Genomic DNA, 23653 nt, shown 5'->3' with positions numbered 1-23653 from the left:
AGACCCCAATTATTTTTATTTTCACAATGGTAACAGGAGAGAATGGACCACAAAATTTATTGTGCAAATTGTTTCCTTATCACGCCAATGTACCATTTGTGGAGGAAAACCACGGCTTGGAAGGAAAGGAGCGCTACTTGACTTGTAGAATTTGCTGAAATCTTTAGCGGACACCATATTGCATTTGGAGAGCCCATCATGTGCCTAAGCAGTGGAAAACCCCATAAGACAAGCCATTTTGGAAACTAGACCCCTCAAGGAACTTATGTAGATGTGTGATGAGTAGAGTTGAGCGACTTTTGGTTTTTTAGGGTCGCGTTTCGTTTCGTGAAACCCGACTTTTCCAAAAGTCGGGTCGAGCAAGATCGTCCGATTATAGGGAAAAGTCGGGGTCATCCCGAAACACGAAACCCAATGTAAGTCAATGGGGAATAAAAGTCGGCAGTGAGAGGAGGACAGGAAACACACCTACAGTGCCCATTTGAATGCCAAAAGCATCAATTCTTCTTACTTAAGCTTGTCAACCTTAATTAACTTCATCATACAAGTTACGCACTGAAAAATGGGGGTTATTTGGCTACAGTTGTGGGGGGGGGCTGGCTCCAGGTTTTCATGTGCCCTGGGCGAAAGAGCGCCCCTTTAACACTTACCACAACTCATCATGCTCCGATACGGCAGAGAAATAGCGGTATAGTACAATGAAAAATACTTCACTTTTTACATCTCATGACGAGGCCCATCTATTTCTCCATACAGAATCATTGGTCCCATATAATGTTTGAAACAGTATATGATGAGCTCCACATAATGCTACAGCATATGTTGGTCCCCATGGATGAAGCTCCACTGTCTTATGGGCCCAAATAATGCTCCAAACATAATGGGCCCCATTTCTAACGCTCTAGTGTATAATGGGCCCTGTAAATGCTGCTCCAGTGTCTGATGTCCACCTTTGGAATGTTCCAGTGTATGGTGGGCCCCATCTATCATTCTCCAGAGTATAGTGCTCCCCAAAAATTGCTGTCCCAACATTGAAAACAATCAAATAAGTCTCCTCGCTAGGGAATCCCTGTACTTGTCTGGACTCCTCGTCGTCCCCATCTTCCATCTCACTGCACAGTATTTCAACTTTGCAAGTGCTGTGATCCTGAGCAAGCAGGGGGGGCCCACTCGTTGGCGACGGCACTGGCACAGGGCCCCTGATAGTACGGTGGTGTGTCTGATGGCGGGTGGGCCGAACCTGCACTTTCATCTGCAGCTTCCTCTTTGTCACCGTGTAAGATGGAACTGTATATGGGAAGGGTAACCTGAGTTTCATCAGGGTCAGATTCAGGCCGTGTAGCATGCGAGGGGAATGTAGTGGTCTGGGTCAATGTACCAGCAGATTCATCGAGCAGTGGCTGGGCATCAGTGCACTTGTGTCGCCCCCAGGAGTACGGTCGCCACAGTGGCATTACCTTCCTCCTAGGGAGTGTGATGTCATGCTTGGGAGCAACGAACGATCTCTCTAGCAGGTTAACTGATTGGGCGGCGTTATTCCCACGAGTCATGACCCTCCAAACAGCGTTCATGAAGGCAAAGTGTTTGTTTTACGTGGGCAGTATGGTTGCAAAGCTGAACCTTAAAGGAATGTCCAGAAGGGCACCACCAGGAGTGGAGCCTACGGTTAAATTCGACTCCACCTGGGAAACCTCAAACATGCCAGCTACAGAACAGATGCACACATTGCAAGCTTAATTCCGTTAACGAACGAGACTCCGTCATGCCCCGCGGTCCGAGTCCGGCTTACTAGAGGGACACGTGAGGCTCTGGTACATGAGATTGGCCAATAACTGGTGTGTCATGCCCTTACATGTCCGTGGCTGCATGTGCGCTACACTGAAAAGGCCAGCGTTTGTCGCTTACAGGTGCAGATAACCCGCTGAACAACGTTAGAGATGGGGATCACTGATTACAATTATTACCCGCGAACAATGATTTCCCAGTAAGTGCAGGTCAACCGCAGTTCCGGAATTAGGCCTAACCGTCATTCCTGAAAAAATGAAAAACTTACGTGTGCAAACCACAGGTGCTGTAGCTTGCTTAACAGCTCGCTAGTTGTTCTCACGCCCAGTATGGATTACACGTGATTGCACAAAGGTGAGAAAGGGTACCATATCCCCAGATAACATGTATGGATAGCGTACACATTCAAAATATATGTCTATACATCAGGAGGCAGGCTCAAACGGTGTCAGGCCCAGTATGGATTGCACGTGATTGCACAAATGTTAGAAAGGGTACCGTATCCCCGGATAACATGTATGGATAGCGTACACATTCAAAATATATGTCTATACATCAGGAGGCAGGCTCAGATGGTGTTAGGCCCAGTATGGATTGCACATGATTGCACAAAGGTTAAAAAGGGTACCGTATCCCCAGATAACATGTATGGATAGCGTACACATTCAAAATATATGTCTATACATCAGGAGGCAGGCTCAGACGGTGTTAGGCCCGGTATGGATTGCACAAAGGTTAGAAAGGGTACCGTATCCCCGGATAACATGTATGGATAGCGTACACATTCAAAATATATGTCTATACATCAGGAGGCAGGCTCAGACGGTGTTAGGCCCAGTATGGATTGCACGTGATTGCACAAAGCTTAGAAAGGGTACCGTATCCCCGGATAACATGTATGGATAGCGTACACATTCAAAATATATGTCTACACATCAGGAGGCAGGCTCAAACGGTGTCAGGCACAGTATGGATTTAACGGCCCAGACTACACAGCGGAGGAGCAGGGAGAGGTAAAGATTGCAAATGCTGGGGCCCTGCCCAAGCAAGGCGGGCCCACTCGTGGGCGTCGGTACTGGCACTGGGCCCCTCATAGTACGGCGGTGTGTCTGACAGCGGGTGTGCACCACCACTGTCAGAGACACTTGATTGCACTATGAGGGACCCTGTTCCAGTGCCCGCGCCCAAGAGTCGGCCTACCCACCTGTCCAGAGCAACGGAACTCGCACGGTGTCGTGCGCTAGGTGGTGACCCCGGCCATGGGGGGGGAGGCAGCACAGTTAGGGAGTTTTAGAAAGTGGCATATGTTGATGTTGGACATTCAGCTGATGCAAAAGGTGAAATAGGTCAAGTCCCAGGAAGAGGTGGACCAAAGCAAGCCATTTTTCTGTCACCCTATGTGTCATCAGGGGAAGGTGGGACAAAATCCTTGGAAACCCATGCGTGGTTCATTTTAATGAAGGTTAGATCATCCACATTTTGGGTTGACAGACGGGTCCTTTTTTCTGTCAGGATTGATCCAGCTGCACTGAAGACTCTTTCCGATAGCACACTTGCAGCTGGCAAGCGAGCTCCTGTAAGGCATATTGTGCCAATTCAGGCCAGGTGTCCAGTTTAGCGGCCCAATAGTCAAAGGGGAATGACCTGTGTGGGAGAACATCGATATGGGAGGAAAAGTAGTTTGTAACCATAGTTGACAACTGCTGTCTCCTGCCACTTTCCATCGATGCAGTATTACCAGTTGTGTGAGCGGTACTTGAAAAATCAGTCCACAACATTGTCATGAAACCCCTGTCTCCAACGCCACTTCTGCTGTGTGCACCACGAACACCTCTGGCAAGCTGCCCCCGGCCCGTACGGCTCGTGTGAGAACCATCACCGCTGCTGTGTGCTGGGAATGCCTCAAGCAACCGATTTACCAGAGTTGCTTGTTTATTAGCCAATATTTGGTCAAGGTTCTCCTGTGGCATGATGTTTTGTAATTTGCCTTTATAGCGTGGATCCAGGATGCTGGCCAACCAGTAGTCGTCATCGTTCATCATTTTGGCAATGCGGGGGTCCCTTTTTAGGATCAGCAAGGCATAATCTGACATGTGGGCCAATGTTCCCGGTGTCAATGGTGCACTGCGAGTGCTGGTTGGAGGAGCACTTTCTGGCAAATCCACATCCCTCCAGTCACGCACAAACCCTGTACCAGACCTTGCCACGCCAACATTTTCACTTGCCCCACGAGATGCATCCTCCTCCCCTAAGTAATCATCCCCATCATCCTCCTCCTCCTCTTCTTCCTCCACCTCGTCCAGGAGAGGTCCCTGAGCAGACAATGGCTGAATGTCATCAAGGATTCCCTCCTCCTCTTCCTCCTCATCAACATTGGCTGCAGAAGCTTGCTCCTTAAGGTGCGTCAAAGTTTGCATGAGCAGACGCATAAGTGGGATGCTCATGCTTAGGATGGCGTCGTCTGCGCTTACCAGCCGTGTGCATTCCTCAAAACACTGAAGGACTTTACAGAGGTCTTTCAGCTTCGACCACTGCACACCTGTCAACTTCATGTCTGCTCTCAAAGTGCCTGGCCGTGTATCCTCCCACAAATGCATTATGGCCTGCCTCTGCTCGCACAGCCGCTCCACCATGTGCAGGGTGGAGTTCCACCTTGTTGCAATGTCGATAATGAGGCGGTGGTTGGGAAGGTGGAGCAATCGCTGCAGCTTCTGCATACGAACGGAGTGTACAGGCGACCGGCGGATGTGCGCGCACAGTCTTCGCACCTTCTGGAGCAGGGCTGTTAACTCCGGATAATTTTTGAGGAAGCACTGCACCACCAGGTTCAAGGTGTGAGCCAAGCAAGGTATGTGGCTGAGTTTTGAAAGGGCTATGGCTGCCACAAAATTACGGCCGTTATCACTAACTACCTTGCCTGCCTCAAGATGTACACTGCCCAGCCATGACTCAGTTTGTCGCTTCAAGTACTCGGCCAGCACCTCGGCGGTGTGTCTGTCGCCCAAACACATCATCTGCAACACAGCCTGCTGACGCTTTCCACTAGCTGCTCGATAGGGGGACACCTCGTGTGCAACAGTGGCAGCTGCAGATGGAGTGCTCGTACGACTGCGCTCTGTGGACGAGCTTTCGCTTCTGGAGGAGGAGGAGGAGGAGGAAGAGGGTCGAACGCCTACAGCCAACTGTTTCCTATACCGTGGGCTAGGCAGCACTGTCCCACCACCGCTGTCCCCTGTGGACCCTGCATCCACCACATTAACCCAGTGCGCAGTGATGGACACGTAACGGCCCTGGCCATGCCGACTGGACCATGCATCAGTTGTGAGGTGCACCTTTCCGCTCACCGACTGCTTGAGTGCATGAACAATGCGGTCTTTCACATGATGGTGGAGGGCTGGGATGGCTTTGCGAGAGAAGAAGTGGCGACTGGGTAGGTCATAGCGTGGTACTGCATAGGCCATGAGTTCGCGTAAAGCTGCGCTTTCCACCAACCGAAAGGGCATCATCTCAAACGACATTAGTTTGGCAATGTGGGCGTTCAAACCCAGTGTACGCGGATGAGAGACTGAGTACTTTCTTGACCTACTCATAGTGTCTGGGAGGGTGAGCTGGACTTGAGAGCTGCATATGGTGGAAGTAGCGGTGGACAGGGCGGACTGAGAGAGGGTTGATGATGGTGATGGAGTTGGTGTTCTTTCTGATGGCCTAGAATCAGTCTTTCGTTGATATAACAGTGGGATTCCCTGACTGCTGTGGCCTTGCATCGACACCTCAACATTTGCTGCTGTGCTAACCGGTGGGCTTACAGTGGGGGAAGCAATGTAGCGTTGCTGACTACCTTCGTTGTGATCAGTTGCACATGTGGCACTTGAGGTTTGGTGTTTTGTCCACGCTTGCAAGTGCATGGTGTTTAAATGTCTAAGCATGCAACTGGTATTCAAATTTTTCAGATTTTTCCCTCAGCTAAAGGTCTTTGCACACTTATTACAGATAACCTTGGCCTGATCATGAGGATTTTGTTCAAAAAAGTGCCACACTGCACTCTTCCTACTTTGGCAGACATTTTGCGGCCTAGCACGCTGTGATGTTTTGACCCTCTGGACAAGCTGTCCAGCAACTCTTTTGATTTTTGGAACCTGTCTTTGGAGTGCTCCGGGCCTGCCAGATAACAGCTGTTGCGATGTCGATGTCTGCTGTGGATGCTCCTCATCTGAGCTATTGTAAGCAGCACCCTCTTCCCCCAATGGATGCCAATCTGGGTCAACAACTGGGTCATCCATCACCTCCTCTTCAATGTCATGTGCACCTTCCTCTGTGTCACCGTGTATGGTGGTATAGTGTGCGGGGAGGGGCACCTGTGTCTCATCAGGGTCAGAATCTGGCTCTGTACACTGCGAGGACAATGTAGTGCTCTGAGTGAATGTACCAGCAGAATCATCCATCAGCGGCTGTGCATCAGTGCACTCCATGTCAGATTCATCTTGGCCTGGGTAATTCACCATTTGACTTGATAATCCAGGCATGGTATGTGAAAACAGCTCCATGGAGTAATCAGTAGTATGGCCTGCGTCATCCTTCAATCTTGGTTGGGGTGAAAGACACAAGGAAAGGTGTGGTTCATGAACATGAGCCTCCAATGACGACTCAGTGCTTTTACTTTTTACAACTGAAGAAGAGGAGGCGATAGAGCTGGAGGCTGAGTCAGCAATGTAAGACAAAACTTTTTCCTGATGCTCTGGCTTTAAAAGCGGTTTGCCAACTCCTAGAAAACTAAGCCTTCGAAGCCTTAAGGAGCCAGACGATGACGCAGGCTCAACACCTCTTGCATTCGGTCCTATTTTGCTCTTGCCACTATCATCAGATCCACCACCAACACCATCATTACCAGCTGCCAACCCCCCGCCCAATTCCACGGCCTCTTCCACCAGCCTTCCTCATTTTTGGTAGAAATGTAGATAAAATCCAACAAACTATATAGTAATGTAAAACAAGGTACAAGGTGTCTATAGGACAGGGGAGATTTTGAATTTCTGCTCACACTAGTGGACACTGGACACTTTTGGATTGTGTGAGGCCCACTGACTATCTGAGTGCTATGTCACAGGCTCGATGGCACAGCTGTGACCAAAGTGACTAGAGGATAAGGGAGATTTTGAATTTCTGCAGACACTGGACACTTTTGGATTGTGTGAGACCCACTGAATATCTGAGCGCTATGTCACAGGCTCGATGGCACAGCTGTGACCAAAGTGACTAGAGGATAAGGGAGATTTTGAATTTCTGCAGACACTGGACACTTTTGGATTGTGTGAGGCCCACTGAATATCTGAGCGCTATGTCACAGGCTCGATGGCACAGCTGTGACCAAAGTGACTAGAGGATAAGGGAGATTTTGAATTTCTGCAGACACTGGACACTTTTGGATTGTGTGAGGCCCACTGAATATCTGAGCGCTATGTCACAGGCTCGATGGCACAGCTGTGACCAAAGTGACTAGAGGATAAGGGAGATTTTGAATTTCTGCAGACACTTGTGGACACTGGACACTTTTGGATTGTGTGAGGCCCACTGAATATCTGAGCGCTATGTCACAGGCTCGATGGCACAGCTGTGACCAAAGTGACTAGAGGATAAGTGAGATTTTGAATTTCTGCAGACACTGGACACTTTTGGATTGTGTGAGGCCCACTGAATATCTGAGCGCTATGTCACAGGCTCAATGGCACAGCTGTGACTAAAGTGACTAGAGGATAAGGGAGATTTTGAATTTCTGCAGACACTGGACACTTTTGGATTGTGTGAGGCCCACTGAATATCTGAGCGCTATGTCACAGGCTCGATGGCACAGCTGTGACCAAAGTGACTAGAGGATAAGGGAGATTTTGAATTTCTGCAGACACTTGTGGACACTGGACACTTTTGGATTGTGTGAGGCCCACTGAATATCTGAGCGCTATGTCACAGGCTCGATGGCACAGCTGTGACCAAAGTGACTAGAGGATAAGTGAGATTTTGAATTTCTGCAGACACTGGACACTTTTGGATTGTGTGAGGCCCACTGAATATCTGAGCGCTATGTCACAGGCTCGATGGCACAGCTGTGACCAAAGTGACTAGAGGATAAGGGAGATTTTGAATTTCTGCAGACACTGGACTCTTTTGGATTGTGTGAGGCCCACTGAATATCTGAGCGCTATGTCACAGGCTCGATGGCACAGCTGTGACCAAAGTGACTAGAGGATAAGGGAGATTTTGAATTTCTGCAGACACTGGACACTTTTGGATTGTGTGAGGCCCACTGAATATCTGAGCGCTATGTCACAGGCTCGATGGCACAGCTGTGACCAAAGTGACTATAGGATAAGGGAGATTTTGAATTTCTGCAGACACTTGTGGACACTGGACACTTTTGGATTGTGTGAGGCCCACTGAATATCACAGCGCTGTCACAGGCAGAAATTGGCTAGTGTATCACAAACTACAAGGTGTATGTAGAATTGGGCAGAGTAGGAATCTCCCTAGAGTGCAGGTCTGTAAGAACGGAACATGTCCTCGACTTATTCTCACAGAGTGACACAGATAGCTTCACTGTGGCTGTGATAAAAGCCGTTACACGGTACTGTGTGAGTAGCGTACACCGCTGTATGGTGTGAAAAAATGCATGCTCAGTACCTCAGCAGGACAAAAAAAAAAATTGGGATTGCTTTTAAAAAAGCAGTTTGCAGCTCAGTACCTCAGCAGGATAAAAAAAAAAATTGGGATTGCTTTTAAAAAAGCAGTTTGCAGAGCAGTGGGTAAACAGCAATGCAGCTGTCAGGAAGCCTTAGAAGGCAGCCCTACAACCAACACCACTGATACACCACAATATAGCCTCCCCTTGCACTGCACACACAGTGACTGGTGTGTTGTACAGGCACAATCGCTAGCAGCAGAAGCAGTTTTTTTTTCTTCTTCCCTGCCTAACGCTCTCCCTACAGAATCAGCAGCAACCTCTCCCTATGCTAAGATCGGCAGAAGTAAGATGGCGGTCGGCGTGCACGCCCTTTTATACCCCCTGTGACGCCCACCAAAGCAAGCCAATCACATGCATGCCCTTCTGAAAGATGGTGGCGACCCGTGCCTATGTCATCACGTTGCCCAGTGTCCGTGGATCCTGATTGGCTGAAAAAGAGCGCAAAACAAACTTTTGAAACGCGACTTTGGAGCGTAAGTCGCCGACCTCATCCTAGGGTCGGGTTTCGTTTCATGAAACCCGACTTTGCCAAAAGTCGGCGACTTTTGAAATTTTTCGACCCGTTTCGCTCAACTCTAGTGATGAGCACTTTACCCTCCAGGTGCTTCACAGAAGTTTATAATGTTGAGCCGTGAAAATAAAGAAATCACATTTTTCCACAAAAGTGTTATTCAGCCCCAAATGTTGCATTTCCACAAGAGTAACAGGAGAACTTGCACTATAAAATTTGTTGTGCAATTTATCCTGAGTATGTCGATACCTAATATGTAGATGAAAACTACTGTTTAGGTGTACAGCATGGCCTGAAAGGGAAGGAGCGCCATTTGAATTTTGAGTGTAAAATTTGCTGGAATAATTAGTACACAACAACCCTATGTCCAAGTTTCGGATGAGCTGCTATCCATTCTACATTCAGCCAGAGATAGAGGGCTAATTTATAAAGAGCTATTTATAGCCCTCCAAGTATATGAACCCTCAATTCCCCTCCTCTACCTACTATCCTCTTTGGACGTGATACATTGACGACATATTTTTGGTCTGGCAGGGGTCAGTTGAGTCACTTTAGGACTTTGTGTCCGTTTTAAATCAAAATCAATCCAACATACATTTGACTTATTTTGATAAAGACTCAATTGACTTCTTGGATGTGAAGATCATAAGGGACAATGCAAGCCTTTATACAGACTGACTTAATCCGTAAAGCTATAGTAGTCAACGATAGTTCTCCTACATGCTACTTCATCCCACCCTTCAGTCATGATCCAATCCATTCCTATAGATCAGCTTCTGTGTCTATGCAGAATTTGCTCTGATGACATGGACTTTCAACAACAGTCTGAAGATTAGAATTCTAGGTTTTTGGATCGTGGTTACAGTTGTCGCTTGATTCAGAGAGCTTACAATAGAGAAGACATACTACGCAACATGAGGCTTTATATTCCAATATACCTTCTATTTCTAACTAACTTGTCAGGTTCACTACACAATATCATGGACAAACCCACGTGATGCGGCAGTGTTTGGAAAAATTCTGTCCAATCTTACATGCAAACCTAATTTTATCAAACTACATTGGGACTAAACATAACATCACTTTCAGGAGATCCAGGAACTTGGGCGATAGCCTAGTAAAAAGCCTTTATAATAATGAACCCATTTCTTTCCTTTCTGACTCAAAACCACCTTGGGGTTGTAGACCATGCGTCAGATGTGTCACCTGTCCCAATATTGACAGGGTCCAAATTTTTAGATAATTCTATTGTGTGCAATATTATACATTCAATTACATGCACTGCAAAGACTGTGATTTATTATGGCACTTGCCCCTGTCACCTGACCTGCATTGGGTTAGCAGTCTGGCAATTCAAGGTACAGGTTCGGGAACATGTTCTAGATATCATTGTGGCAAGGGAGATTCAAGATACTCTCTACTTAAACACTTCCAAGACACTTCAAAATACACCATAATTGTGATTCCTCCCTTCTACAGGTTATTGGGATTGATATGATCCAACAAAATATTAGAGGTGGTAATATCAGTGTAAATCTGGCTAAACTCGAGACAAATTGGATCTGGACCCTGAAGACTTTATGCCCCTTAGGTTTAAATGAAAATCTAAGTTTTGCTCCGTACCTATAAGCAAACCTTGCCCTTTCAATAGTTGTTCTTTTTTTTTTTTTTTTAAACATCATTTTTATTGATTTTGTAATGAAGTTGCATATTACAAGTTATACACATTGCATTTAATTGTTACAAAGAACATATTTAATCATGCTTATCACCTAAGCCTGAATAGAAGCAAAAATAAACTTAGCAAATATAAAATTATCAAACCCCCTTACGTCCACATTTTTATAGATTACATTGACTGAAATCAGACACCTTATCTCCAGCTCTACCTTATCCTCCATATAGCTCATATAACACATTTCAGTTTACCCAGATTACCACTCAAATCCTCTAATAGATACCAATCCGAATCCACAAAGGCGCTCATTAAATTTTGAATTTCTCTGGTGGTTAGTGACGTTTCTATAAACACTCTCCATTTTTAAAAAAAAATGTCATCACTTTATCTTTATTTCTTTTTTTTCCAAAAATAAGACCGATGTTAAACCTTCCTTGATCTCTTTTACCCCTGGGAGTGTTTTAGCTAGCCAGTGTTGTAGAATTAGACGTTTTGTCACCATTGCAATGGAGTGAAACAAGTCATGTAGCCGTCCCCCTCTTGTTTTACCCGTCGTAAAGTGAAACAACCAACACAATGGATCCCCTTCTACCCATATCCCACATATCTTCAGATACATATCCTGGACTTTTAACCAGAGTTCTTGTGTCCTGGGGCATGACTACAATCCAAGTTCTGTGTCTGTTTTTGGCATTGTACATTTTGGGCAACTTGTCTGCCTATCAGGATTCTGCAGAGTCGGAGGTATATTAAAGCCACATATTGTTTTATGCATTATTCTGAACTGACTATCTCTCCATTGTTCATTGATGATATGCTTTCTTACCAATTCCCAGCCCCGCAGAATCTTATGCTCAAGTTCTTCAGCATGTATATGTTTTTCCCATTTGTGAAATATTTTGCCCTTCCCTGAAGGGCGTAATATGTCCCTCAGCATCCCATATATTGAGGTGATAGATATTTCTCCAATGTCTTTGGTAACCAAGTCCTCCCATATTTCTGAATCGATTTCTTTCCTCACATCCTGAAGGAGGTCTAATACATAAGGCTTTAATTGACTATAAAATATAACATCAAATGAAATCTCGGCAGCTCAAATTTGTCTGTTACTTCCAATTCTGTCAACCAGTGACTTCTTGTAGATGTAGTAAGTCCCCTAACGTCTGTATACCTTTCCCCAACCACTCTGTATATAATTTATTTTCTCTTCCTAATCTAAAGGCAGGAAATGCCCAAGGATTCAGGTGTTTCGACACTCTCCACGACATTTTTTGTTTTTTTCTTACTGCCTTCCATGTGGCAATGGTGTCTTTACATATTACCGAATATTTAATGTTTGGCGGTATATGTGACAGCGGCGTATGAAGCAGCGCCGTCAGGTCCCACAAACCACAAAATTCCATTTCCAATTTGTAGTTAGTATATCCCCCCGTTTTTTTCATCCAGTCTATTACATTCCTCATTAAACTAGTTGTTGTTTTTATAAATCACACTTTTTGCACAGCTTAATATACTGTTTAATTTATCTGGTTTTATATTTCCCCTTACCATCTCTATTTGTTTGTACTTACCATTGTGTGGTCTGTGATTGAGGAGGTTCTGATTCTGGGTCTGTGCCGGGCCTACCTTGGTGTATTCATCGTGATTGTGGTGGACTGCTGGTGCTACAAGCTTAAGCGATTCCATCTATATTGCAAGAACAAGGGAGAATGTACTATGAAGAATTCTCTATACTCTCTCCCCTTAGACACCCTCCTTATTCCCCAATTTCTTCGGTGCTTTTCATTAGTGCTTAAACAGTGTAAGCCCCCACAAGTGACCCCATTATGACAACTAGGCTCCTAGAGGAATTTATCTAGATGTGTGGAGATCACCTTGAACCCAAAGGTGATTCACAGAATTTTACAACATCGATCTGTGAAAATGAAAAAAATATATTTTTTATGAATGCCTAAAAAGACGGACACCACCAGATCATAGACCAGATGGCGTCCAGAGTGCCTCCATCTGCCTCATTATAGGGAATTTTCTGCCAGGCGTTCCGTCTGAATCACGTATTTCAGAGATTTACACGGAAACCCCGATGTAAGCGCTAAGCACAGTGCGCAAGATAAGTGTGAGCTTTACTCAGGATGGATTGGACAGTTAGGATAACCGCAATCTTTGTGATGCAGAATGAACAAATCAACAGCAGGTGAAGAATTGGTTTTATTTGTTTTTTTACACTGTTTCTTGTGCAGTGTAAGTGATTAGACAACTTTATTATTCAGGTCGGTGCGATTACAGCAATACCAGATTTACATCAAGTATCTATGTTTGGCTGCTGTCACACGCTAAAAGACGCTTTTTTTTGCAAAAACTAGTTTTTGGATCACCATATTTGGGGAGCTCTTATTTTTCTATATTTCAGTTGAGAGAGTCTTGTGAGGGCTTGTTTTTTGTGGGACGATGGGACGAGTTGACATTTTTATTGGTACCATTTTCAGCCACATTACATTTTTTAATCGCTTTGTATTCCGATTTTTGGGAGGCAGAGTGAACAAAAACCAGCAACAGCCACATCACATTTTTTAATCGCTTTGTACTCCGATTTTTGGAAGGCAGAGTGAACAAAAACCAGCAATTTAGGAATTATTTTTGTTTTTTTTTCTGCCATTGCATGTGTGGTAAAATTGGTAAGGCACCTTTATTCTTTAGGGCAATGCAATTACTGCGATACCACATTTATATCTTTTTTGTGTGTTTTGGCGCTTTTACACAATAAATACTACTTTATAGAAAAAAATATTACTTTTGCATCGCTCTATTCTGAGAGCTATAACTTTTTTATCTTTCCACTGATGGAGCTGTGTGATTGCTTGTTTTTGCGGGAACAAGATGACTCTTTAATATTTATTTACATTCGTCTTTTTGATCACGTTTAATTCCACTTTTTGTTAGGCTGTATGAGCATAATTTTTGCCTAGTTTTTTATTTATTTCTTTTATGTTGTTCACTATGAACTTTTACGTTGTTTACTATTAAGAAAAAAGGAGATTGACGGCACTCCATGTATAAAGAAAAAATATATATTTTATTGTGGCAAATTAGGCCATATTAAAATCAATAAATATATGTATATACCAATGGCGCTAAAGCGTACACCCACAGAACACAAAGCAGCAAGTAATAAGACAACACACCACTCAAGTTGTCTCCATAAAATAATAATAATAAATAAACCTGATAGAAACTTGCGCTAATTAAATGTGTCTTGGTTAAATAAAGATATCTTATGAAGAAATCTATTACCTTTACTGAAGCTAAAAACTGGCGAGGCAGGGAAAAGGGTCTTCAGAATGCAGGGTGGATTTCCAGGTCCTTTCCCAATAATACTCCCCGACACAGGTATATAAAAAGTTACTGGAGCTAAAGGGTGCTACCTCCTAGCATGCCGCCGTCCCGGCCGGTGACTGGCGCGCAGCTGGAGGTGTATATCGGCAGGCTGTAAGAGTTCCAGCCGCCGCTTGCAAAAGCAGGACTGCAAGGTCCGAAAAAGCTGAAGGACCTTGCGTGACGTCACAGTCACGTGATAGATCACGTGACAGGCAAGAAAGCCCTATGGGGCGCTGATGGGGCCAGAAAGCAATGGCAAATCCTACGCGTTGCGGAATTCACTGATTCCTTCTTCAGGGATGGCCCCCTAGAGCAAGAGGAACCCTTATATAGCCTCCAGTATATAGCAATGGAGCATTATACTATGCATTAAAAGCAAATAGCTCAATCTCGCTATTTAAACCGTTTGGGATCAGAGTATTCAATTCAAATATCCATTTACTTTCCACCCTGGACATCTGATGGATAAAATTACCTTTCCTGATATTTCTTTTAACTATTTGAATCCCAGTCACTTTAGTGTCCCTTAGGGAGCTCCCATGATGTGTAAGATAATGATTAGAGAGGGGGTGACCTGTGAATTTCTTACAAATATTCCGTAAATGTTCCCCAATTCTGACATTTAAGGGACGTATCGTTCGACCTATATATAATTTATCACATGGACATGTGATACAATATATCACCCCCTTCGTGTCACAGGTGATAAAATCACGAATCTGAATCTCCATGGATTTATTTATAATAGAGAATTGTTTCTTACTGCCTAATTTTCTGCAAGATACACATTTTTTGCAGGGAAAAAAGCCTTTTAATTGCTGTTGTGAATGAGAATTGGGGCCTTTTTTAGATATTGAAATAGAAGGGGCTACTAGGTTACCTAAATTATTTGCCCTTCTAAAGACAAACCTAGGGCGGGCTGGTAGAACTTCCCCTATGATTTTATCATTCTTCAAAATGCCCCAGTGTTTATTTACAATTTTTCTGAGAATTTGACTATTTGAATTATACTGGGTGATGATAGGAATCTCGTCTATACTAATATTTTCTTTATTTTTTATTTTATGTCTGAGGAATTGTTCCCTTGGCATATGTCCAATATATTCCCTGGTTGCTAGCAGGGCCGACCAATAATATCGGCTATTGGCGGCCTGACGGCTAATCTTTCTAAGTTTGTGGACTACCATTTACAGCAATTAGTCCCTGCCCTTCCAGCCTATTTGAAGGACACTACTCATGTTTTACAGGTTTTAAATACTATAGAATGGAAAGATCATTTCATCTTAGGGACTTTAGATATAACTTCCCTTTACACAGTTATTGAACATGAAAAGGGTTGCAAATCTGCGGAATTCTTTATGTCACAGGCTAAAAGCTTTCCCAGCGACCAAATTGCTTTTATTGTCGATTGTATTTATTTTATACTCACCCACAACTATTTTTACTATGGAGCGAACTACTACTCCCAGAAGTGGGGGACCGCTATGGGTACCAGATTCGCGCCCAGTTATGCAAATTTGTATGTTGGCAAGTGGGAACATGAAACCATCTTTCCCGAGGGCAGGCTGCGCGCGAATCTGGTACTCTGGCACCGCTTCATAGATGATATTATTTTTATTTGGTCTGGTGGGCCTACTCTTTTAACAGATTTTATTGATGAATTGAATAAAAATTGTTATTTTTTAAAATTTACCGCAACTACTAGTCTCACGGAGATTAACTTTTTAGACTTAAAAATCTTTATTGAGGACAACACCGTTCAGACACAACTATTTCACAAACCCACTGATTCAAACAATTATATTTTGCTAGAAAGCTGTCATCTCCCAAGTTGGCTTCTTAATATTCCAAAGAGCCAATTCATACGGGCTCATAGAAATTGTTCCAAGTCACAGGACTATTTAACTGAGGCTGAAACTCTAATCAAAAAATGTTGTCAAAAAGGTTATGACACCCAATCCCTGCTAGCAACCAGGGAATATATTGGACATATACCAAGGGAACAATTCCTCAGACATAAAATAAAAAATAAAGAAAATATTAGTATAGACGAGATTCCTATCATCACCCAGTATAATTCAAATAGTCAAATTCTCAGAAAAATTGTAAATAAACACTGGGGTATTTTGAAGAATGATAAAATCATAGGGGAAGTTCTACCAGCCCGCCCTAGGTTTGTCTTTAGAAGGGCAAATAATTTAGGTAACCTAGTAGCCCCTTCTATTTCAATATCTAAAAAAGGCCCCAATTCTCATTCACAACAGCAATTAAAAGGCTTTTTTCCCTGCAAAAAATGTGTATCTTGCAGAAAATTAGGCAGTAAGAAACAATTCTCTATTATAAATAAATCCATGGAGATTCAGATTCGTGATTTTATCACCTGTGACACGAAGGGGGTGATATATTGTATCACATGTCCATGTGATAAATTATATATAGGTCGAACGATACGTCCCTTAAATGTCAGAATTGGGGAACATTTACGGAATATTTGTAAGAAATTCACAGGTCACCCCCTCTCTAATCATTATCTTACACATCATGGGAGCTCCCTAAGGGACACTAAAGTGACTGGGATTCAAATAGTTAAAAGAAATATCAGGGAAGGTAATTTTATCCATCAGATGTCCAGGGTGGAAAGTAAATGGATATTTGAATTGAATACTCTGATCCCAAACGGTTTAAATAGCGAGATTGAGCTATTTGCTTTTAATGCATAGTATAATGCTCCATTGCTATATACTGGAGGCTATATAAGGGTTCCTCTTGCTCTAGGGGGCCATCCCTGAAGAAGGAATCAGTGAATTCCGCAACGCGTAGGATTTGCCATTGCTTTCTGGCCCCATCAGCGCCCCATAGGGCTTTCTTGCCTGTCACGTGATCTATCACGTGACTGTGACGTCACGCAAGGTCCTTCAGCTTTTTCGGACCTTGCAGTCCTGCTTTTGCAAGCGGCGGCTGGTACTCTTACAGCCTGCCGATATACACCTCCAGCTGCGCGCCAGTCACCGGCCGGGACGGCAGCATGCTAGGAGGTAGCACCCTTTAGCTCCAGTAACTTTTTATATACCTGTGTCGGGGAGTATTATTGGGAAAGGACCTGGAAATCCACCCTGCATTCTGAAGACCCTTTTCCCTGCCTCGCCAGTTTTTAGCTTCAGTAAAGGTAATAGATTTCTTCATAAGATATCTTTATTTAACCAAGACACATTTAATTAGCGCAAGTTTCTATCAGGTTTATTTATTATTATCATATTAAAATCAAGTTGCCTGACGCGTCTCGAGTGCCTGGTGTGCACTCCTTTGACTAAGAGTGCACACCAGGCACTCAAAACGCGTCAGGCAACTTGATTTTAATATGGCTTAATTTGCCACAATAAAATATATATTTTTTTCTTTATTCCTGGAGTGCCGTCAATCTCCTTTTTTCCTGATTCCGCTAAGCTAACTAGCTTGGACGTGCACCCTCCACATGTGAATTGGCTCATCTAATTTGGATTCATCTCGTGGCAGCTCCAAGTCCTCCCTCCATGCACCTCGTTGTTCACTATTGTTAACTCGTAGGACAGATTTACAGGTGAGGTCGTTCCGGATGTGGTGATACCAAACATGTGTACTTTATTTTGCTTTGCTTTTTTTCATAAAAATATTAATTTATGGGTACAATATGCTTTTATTTTTTCTTAATATTCTGGTTTTTTTTTCACTTTGTCCCTTTATGGGACTTTCACTTTTTGCAGTCTGATCACTTGTAAAGCAAATCAAAGCAGGAGATTTACTATGCTTTACATGCTGTCAGCGCTGCACTGACAGACAAACTTGCTATACCATGATGTGAGCAAGTGAAAACAAAATCCATTGAACAGAAAACATAATATCAAAAATAAGACCCCACACCCTGTGGTACACAGGGTCATAATATTATAGGACACTCTCATATAATCATAGAACTACAAGACAAAACAAAGAGAGGGGAAATCCAAGGTCAAGAGTAAAAAATACCAGTTATAGTAACAGTAGCGTCGCTACCTGGGGGACAGAGGGGGCAGTGGCCCTGGGCTCCGAGGGGGCCCACCCACTGTAACTGTATCTGCAGCAGAGCAGGGAGAATCGATCATCTCCCTCCCTGCTCTGCTAAGTTCTCTCTTCTGTGTGCACAGGACCTGTGATGAGGTCACAGGATGGGAGCAGTCAGGGGTCACATGATCAGGGCCTCAGTGTGCTGGTTGTCATAGTGCTGGATGAGGGGAAGTTTATGTGTGGGGTCAGGAGAGGTTTACAGGGTGCATGTAGCAGAGCCGTCTGTGTAAAAGGTGTACGGAGCGGACGTGTGTGTACGAGGTGTACGGAGCGCAGCCGTGTGTGTAAGAGCAAGGTGTATGGAGCGGAGCCATGTGTGTGCGAGGTGTACGGAGCGGAGCCGTGTGTGTGTACGAGCGAGGTGTACAGAGCGGAGCCGTGTGTGTGCAAAGTGTACGGAGCAGTGTGTGTACGAAGTGTACGGAGCAAAGCTGTGTGTCTACAAGGTGTGTGGAGCCGTGTGTGTACTAGGTGTACGGAGCAGAGCCATGTGTGTACGAGGTGTACGGAGCAGAGCCGTGTGTGTACGTCGCGGAGCCGTGTGTGTACGAGGTGTATGGAGCGGAGCCGTGTGTGTGTACGAGCGAGGTGTACAGAGCGGAGCCGTGTGTGTGCAAAGTGTACGGAGCAGTGTGTGTACGAAGTGTACGGAGCAAAGCTGTGTGTCTACAAGGTGTGTGGAGCCGTGTGTGTACGAGGTGTACGGAGCAGAGCCGTGTGTGTACGAGGTGTACGGAGCAGAGCCGTGTGTGTACGGCGCGGAGCCATGTGTGTACGAGGTGTATGGAGCGGAGCCGTGTGTGTGTACGAGCGAGGTGTACAGAGCGGAGCCATGTGTGTGCAAAGTGTACGGAGCAGTGTGTGTACGAAGTGTACGGAGCAAAGCTGTGTGTCTACAAGGTGTGTGGAGCCGTGTGTGTACGAGGTGTACGGAGCAGAGCCGTGTGTGTACGAGGTGTACGGAGCAGAGCCGTGTGTGTTCGGCGCGGAGCCATGTGTGTACGAGGTGTATGGAGCGGAGCCGTGTGTGTACGAGGTGTACGGAGCGGAGCCGCGTGTGTACGGAGCAGAGTCGTGTGTACGAGCGAGGAGTACAGAGCGGAGCCGTGTGTGTACGAGGTGTACGGAGTGGAGCCGTGTGTGTATGAGCAAGGTGTACAGAGGGGACCTGTGTGTGTGCGAAGTGTACGGAGCGGAGCCGTGTGTGTACTAGGTGTACAGAGCGGAGCCGTGTGTGTACGAGGTGTATGGAGCGGGGCCGTGTGTGTACGAGGTGTATGGAGCGGAGCCACGTGTGTACGAAGTGTACGGAGCAAAGCCATGTGTGTACAAGGTGTATGGAGTGGAGCCGTGTGTGTACGAGGTGCACGGAGAAGAGCCGTGTGTGTGCGAGCGGGGTTTACAGAGCAGAGCCGTGTGTGTATGAGGTGTACAGAGCGGAGCCGTGAGTGTGCATGAGCGAGGAGTACAGAGCGGAGCCGTGTGTGTACGAAGTGTACGGAGCAGAGCCGTGTGTGTGCGAAGTGTACGGAGAAAAGCCGTGTGTCTACAAGGTGTATGGAGCGGAGCCGTATGTGTACTAGGTGTACGGAGCAGAGCCGTGTGTACGAGGTGTACGGAGCAAGGCCGTGTGTGTACGAGCGAGGTGTATGGAGCGGAGCCATGTGTGTACAAGGTGTACGGAGCGAGGCTGTGTGTGTACGAGCGAGGTGTACAGAGCGGAGCCGTGTGTGTGTGAAGTGTACGGAGACAGCATCTGCAGAGACCCAAGACCAATGCCATAATGTGTCCCCTCAGGAGCAGCAATCATCACAAGACGCATTCCAGTCCATCTCCACAGTTCAAGCCGCAGTCATCAAAATCTCCAGAGGTTAAACCACAGCTCAACCCTGCAACAACATCATTCTACCCGGGAACAATTCACCCTTCCACGCCACACAGCTTATACGCCCGAGAGGCACCACAAGCTAACACGGTAACAAGGAGTGAAGGATCAGACATGTCAGAGTTTTTCCAGGTTTATGGTGAGCAAAGAGCTAATCAGCACCAGCCTCTCAAAGTTTGAAGACTGTGCAGAGAACTACAGATCCTGGAAAGCAACCTTCAAGGTCACCATTGTTGACCTCAACCTATCCGCAGAACAGGAGCTCAACCGCATAGTTAAATGGTTGGGTCCTGACTCCACAAACCGTATCAAGAGTCTTCTGACCGTCTATGTGGAGCAAGCTGAAGCAGGTCTCGCTGCTGCCTGGCTGAGACTCGAAAGAACCTATGGCAGCGCTGAAGCCATAGAAAAGTCCCTATTCAAGAGACTGCAGAACATTCCAAGGATCAACCTTAACCCCTTACCTACAACTGACGTAATATTCCGTCCATGTGACCATGGACGGAATATTACATCATCGCGATCAGCGGCGCCCACGTGGTATGAGGAAGCCTGTGCAGTGCCTGTGACAGATCGCTGATCTGTCACAGTGATCTGTGATGTGACAGATCAGCGATCTGTCACAGGACAGTTATGTCCCCCCTGGGACATTGTAATAAAGTAAAAAAAAATAAAAAAAAGTGTAAAAATAATTTTAAAAAAATCGCTAAATAAATAAAAAAAAAAAAAAAAATATTCCCCAAAAAATTCATATTTTGGAAATAAAAAAAATAAAATAAATAAAAATACACATATTTGGTATCGCCGCGTCCGTAACGACCCGCCCTATGAAACTGTCCCAATAGTTAACCCCTTAAGCAAACCCCTTAAAAAATAAAAATAAAAAACGAAGCAAAAAATAATGATTTATTATCCTACCGCCAAACAAAAAGTGCAATAACGCGCGATCAAAAAGACGCATGTAAATATCCATGGTACCGCTGAAAATGTCATCTTGTCCCGCAAAAAACGAGCCACCATACAGCATCATCAGCGAAAAAATAAAAAAGTTATAGCTCGCAGAATAAAGTGATGCAAAAATAATTATTTTTAAAAAAAAATTGTTTACATTGCATAAAAGCGCCAAAACATAAAAAAAGACCTAAATGAGGTATCGCTGTAACCGTACTGACCCGAAGAATAAAACTGCCTTATAAATTTTACCGCACCCGGAACGGCGTAAACGCACCACCCAAAGGAAATTCATGAAACGCTGGTTTTTGTTCATTCTGCGTCCCAAAAAACGAAATAAAAAGCGATCAAAAAATGTCACATGCCCAAACATGATACCAATAAAAGCGTCAACTCGTCCCGCAAAAAATAAGACCTAACATGACTCGGTGGGTCAAAATATGGAAAAATTATAGCTCTCAATATGTGGTGATGCAAAAACTATTTTTACAATAAAAAGTGTCTTTTAGCGTGCGACAGCTGCCAAACATAAAAACCGCCATAAATAGTAAATCAAACCCCCCGTTATCACCCCCTTAGTTAGGGAAAAATAATAAAATTTAAAAAATGTATTTATTTCCATTTTCCCATTAGGGTTAGGGCTAGGGCTAGGGTTAGGGCTAGGGTTAGGGTTAGGGCTAGGGTTTGAATTGGGGGTTTCCACTATTTGCGCACATCAGGTGCTCTCCAAACGCAACATGGCGTCTGATCTCAATTCCAGCCTATTCTGCGTTGAAAAAGTCAAATGGTGCTCCTTCCCTTCCAAGCTCTGCCATGCACCCAAAGTGTTTTACCCCCTCATATGGGGTATCAGCCTACTCAGGACAATTTGCAAAACTACTTTTGGGGTCCTATTTCTCCTTTTGCCCTTAGGAAAATAAAAATTTTGGGGCAAAAATATCATTTTTGTGGAAAAAAATTTTTTTGTTATTTTCACGCCTGGGCATTATAAACTTCTGTGAAGCCCTTGTGGGTTCAAAGTTCTCACCACATATCTAGATAAGTTCCTTAGGGGGTCTAGTTTAAAAAATGGGGTCACTTGTGGGGGGTTTCCACTGTTTAGGTACATCAGGGGCTCTCCAAACGCGACATGGCGTCCGATCAGAATTCCAGCCAATTTTGCATTGAAAAAGTCAAACGGCGCTCCTTCCCTTCTGAGCTCTGCCATGCGCCGAAACAGTGGTTCCCCCCCACATATCAGGTATCAGCGTGCTCAGGACAAATTGCACAATAATTTTTGCAGTCCAATTTCTCCTGTTACACTTGGTAAAATAAAAAAATTGAACCTGAAGTAATTTTTTTTGTGAAAAAAAGTTAAATGTTAATTTTTTTTAAATATTCAAAAAATTCCTGTGATGCACGTGAAGCGTTAATAAACTCCTTGAATGTGGTTTTAAGCCCCTTAAGGGGTGCAGTTTTTAGAATGGTGTCACTTTTGGGTATTTTCTATCATATAGACCCCGCAAAGTGGCTTCAAATGTGATGTGGTCCTAAAAATAAAATGGTGTTGTAAAAATGAGAGATCGCTGGTAAACTTTTAACCCTTATATCTTACTAACAAATAAAAATTTTGGTTCCAAAATTGTGCTGATGTAAAGTAAACATGTGGCAAATGTTACTTATTAACTTTTTTGTGTGCCATATCTCTGTGATTTAAGGGCATAAAAATTCAAAGTTGGAAAATTGCGGAATTTTCAAAATTTTCGTCAAATTTCCGTTTTTCTCACAAATAAACGCAAGTTATATGAATGAAATTTTACCACTAACATGAAGTACAATATGTCATGAGAAAACATTGTCAGAATCACCGGGATCCATGGAAGCGTTTCAGAGTTATTACCTCATAAAGGGACAGTGGTCAGAATTGTAAAAATTGGCCCGGTAGTTAACGTGCAAACCACCCTTGGTAGTGAAGGGGTTAAGGAAGCCACAAGCTTCTGGACTTAAGCGATCTGCTTATGGAGCTGGAACTTGCAAAAAGAGACCCTTGTCTGTCTGGATTGTGCTACTTGGACACCGCCCATGGGGTGAACCCAATCGTCTCAAAGCTGCCACATAGTCTGCAAGAGAAGTGGGCAGTATGCGTTTCCAGGTACAAAAGGTCACATGATTTCACCTTTCCTCCATTCAATCCGTTCTGCAAGTTTGTCGACGAACAGGCCCAAATGAGGAACGACCCTAGCCTAGACTTCCTGGAGTCTAACACTACAGCTCCAGCAACACCGTCATCAAGGTATGAAAGCATCACACATAGACGAAAGGACTTTAGAAATAGTGTAAGCGTCAGAAAGACTAACCTGCCCCCACCTGAAGTAACTGCCGATAAACAGTACACTATTCCGTCGAGAGTCTTTCAATCGTGAGTGTCCCATTCACAAAAAACCAAACTCATTGAACACATGTAGAAGCTTCAGGTCCAAAACCATGCAGGAGCGCAAGAAAATCCTCAGTGAACTTGGGGTGTGTCTCAAGTGCTGCGTCTCGATAGAACACATGGCCAAGGACTGCAAATCTTCCTTTATGTGTGAAGAGTGTCATAGTGACAAACACCCATTAACTTTGCATCCAACCTCAGCCACCAGCGATCCAGCAGTTGCAGTTACCTCTAGTCTGGCT

The 23653-nt window shown here is 44.5% G+C and overlaps 1 long non-coding RNA gene across 2 annotated transcripts in view; it reads left to right on the top strand.

Moving 5' to 3' along the window:
- The window catches only part of LOC141091313 (uncharacterized), a 296273-nt gene that overhangs the window by 8192 nt on the left and 264428 nt on the right, over positions 1-23653 (top strand). Inside the window, exon 3 of one of the 2 annotated variants that reach the window (XR_012232485.1) lies at positions 19960-21569. The exons of the other annotated variant lie outside the window; for it this stretch is intronic. This is a non-coding gene — a long non-coding RNA (uncharacterized lncRNA). Of the gene's footprint in view, positions 1-19959; positions 21570-23653 lie in introns of those variants that run through there. 2 annotated transcript variants of the gene reach the window in all.

This window comes from Dendrobates tinctorius, unplaced genomic scaffold (assembly GCF_039654945.1).
Source record: "Dendrobates tinctorius isolate UK_male_01 unplaced genomic scaffold, ASM3965494v1 ptg000051l, whole genome shotgun sequence".
NCBI classification, from domain to species: Eukaryota; Metazoa; Chordata; class Amphibia; order Anura; family Dendrobatidae; genus Dendrobates; species Dendrobates tinctorius.
This window is presented reverse-complemented; position numbering and strand designations above follow the sequence as displayed.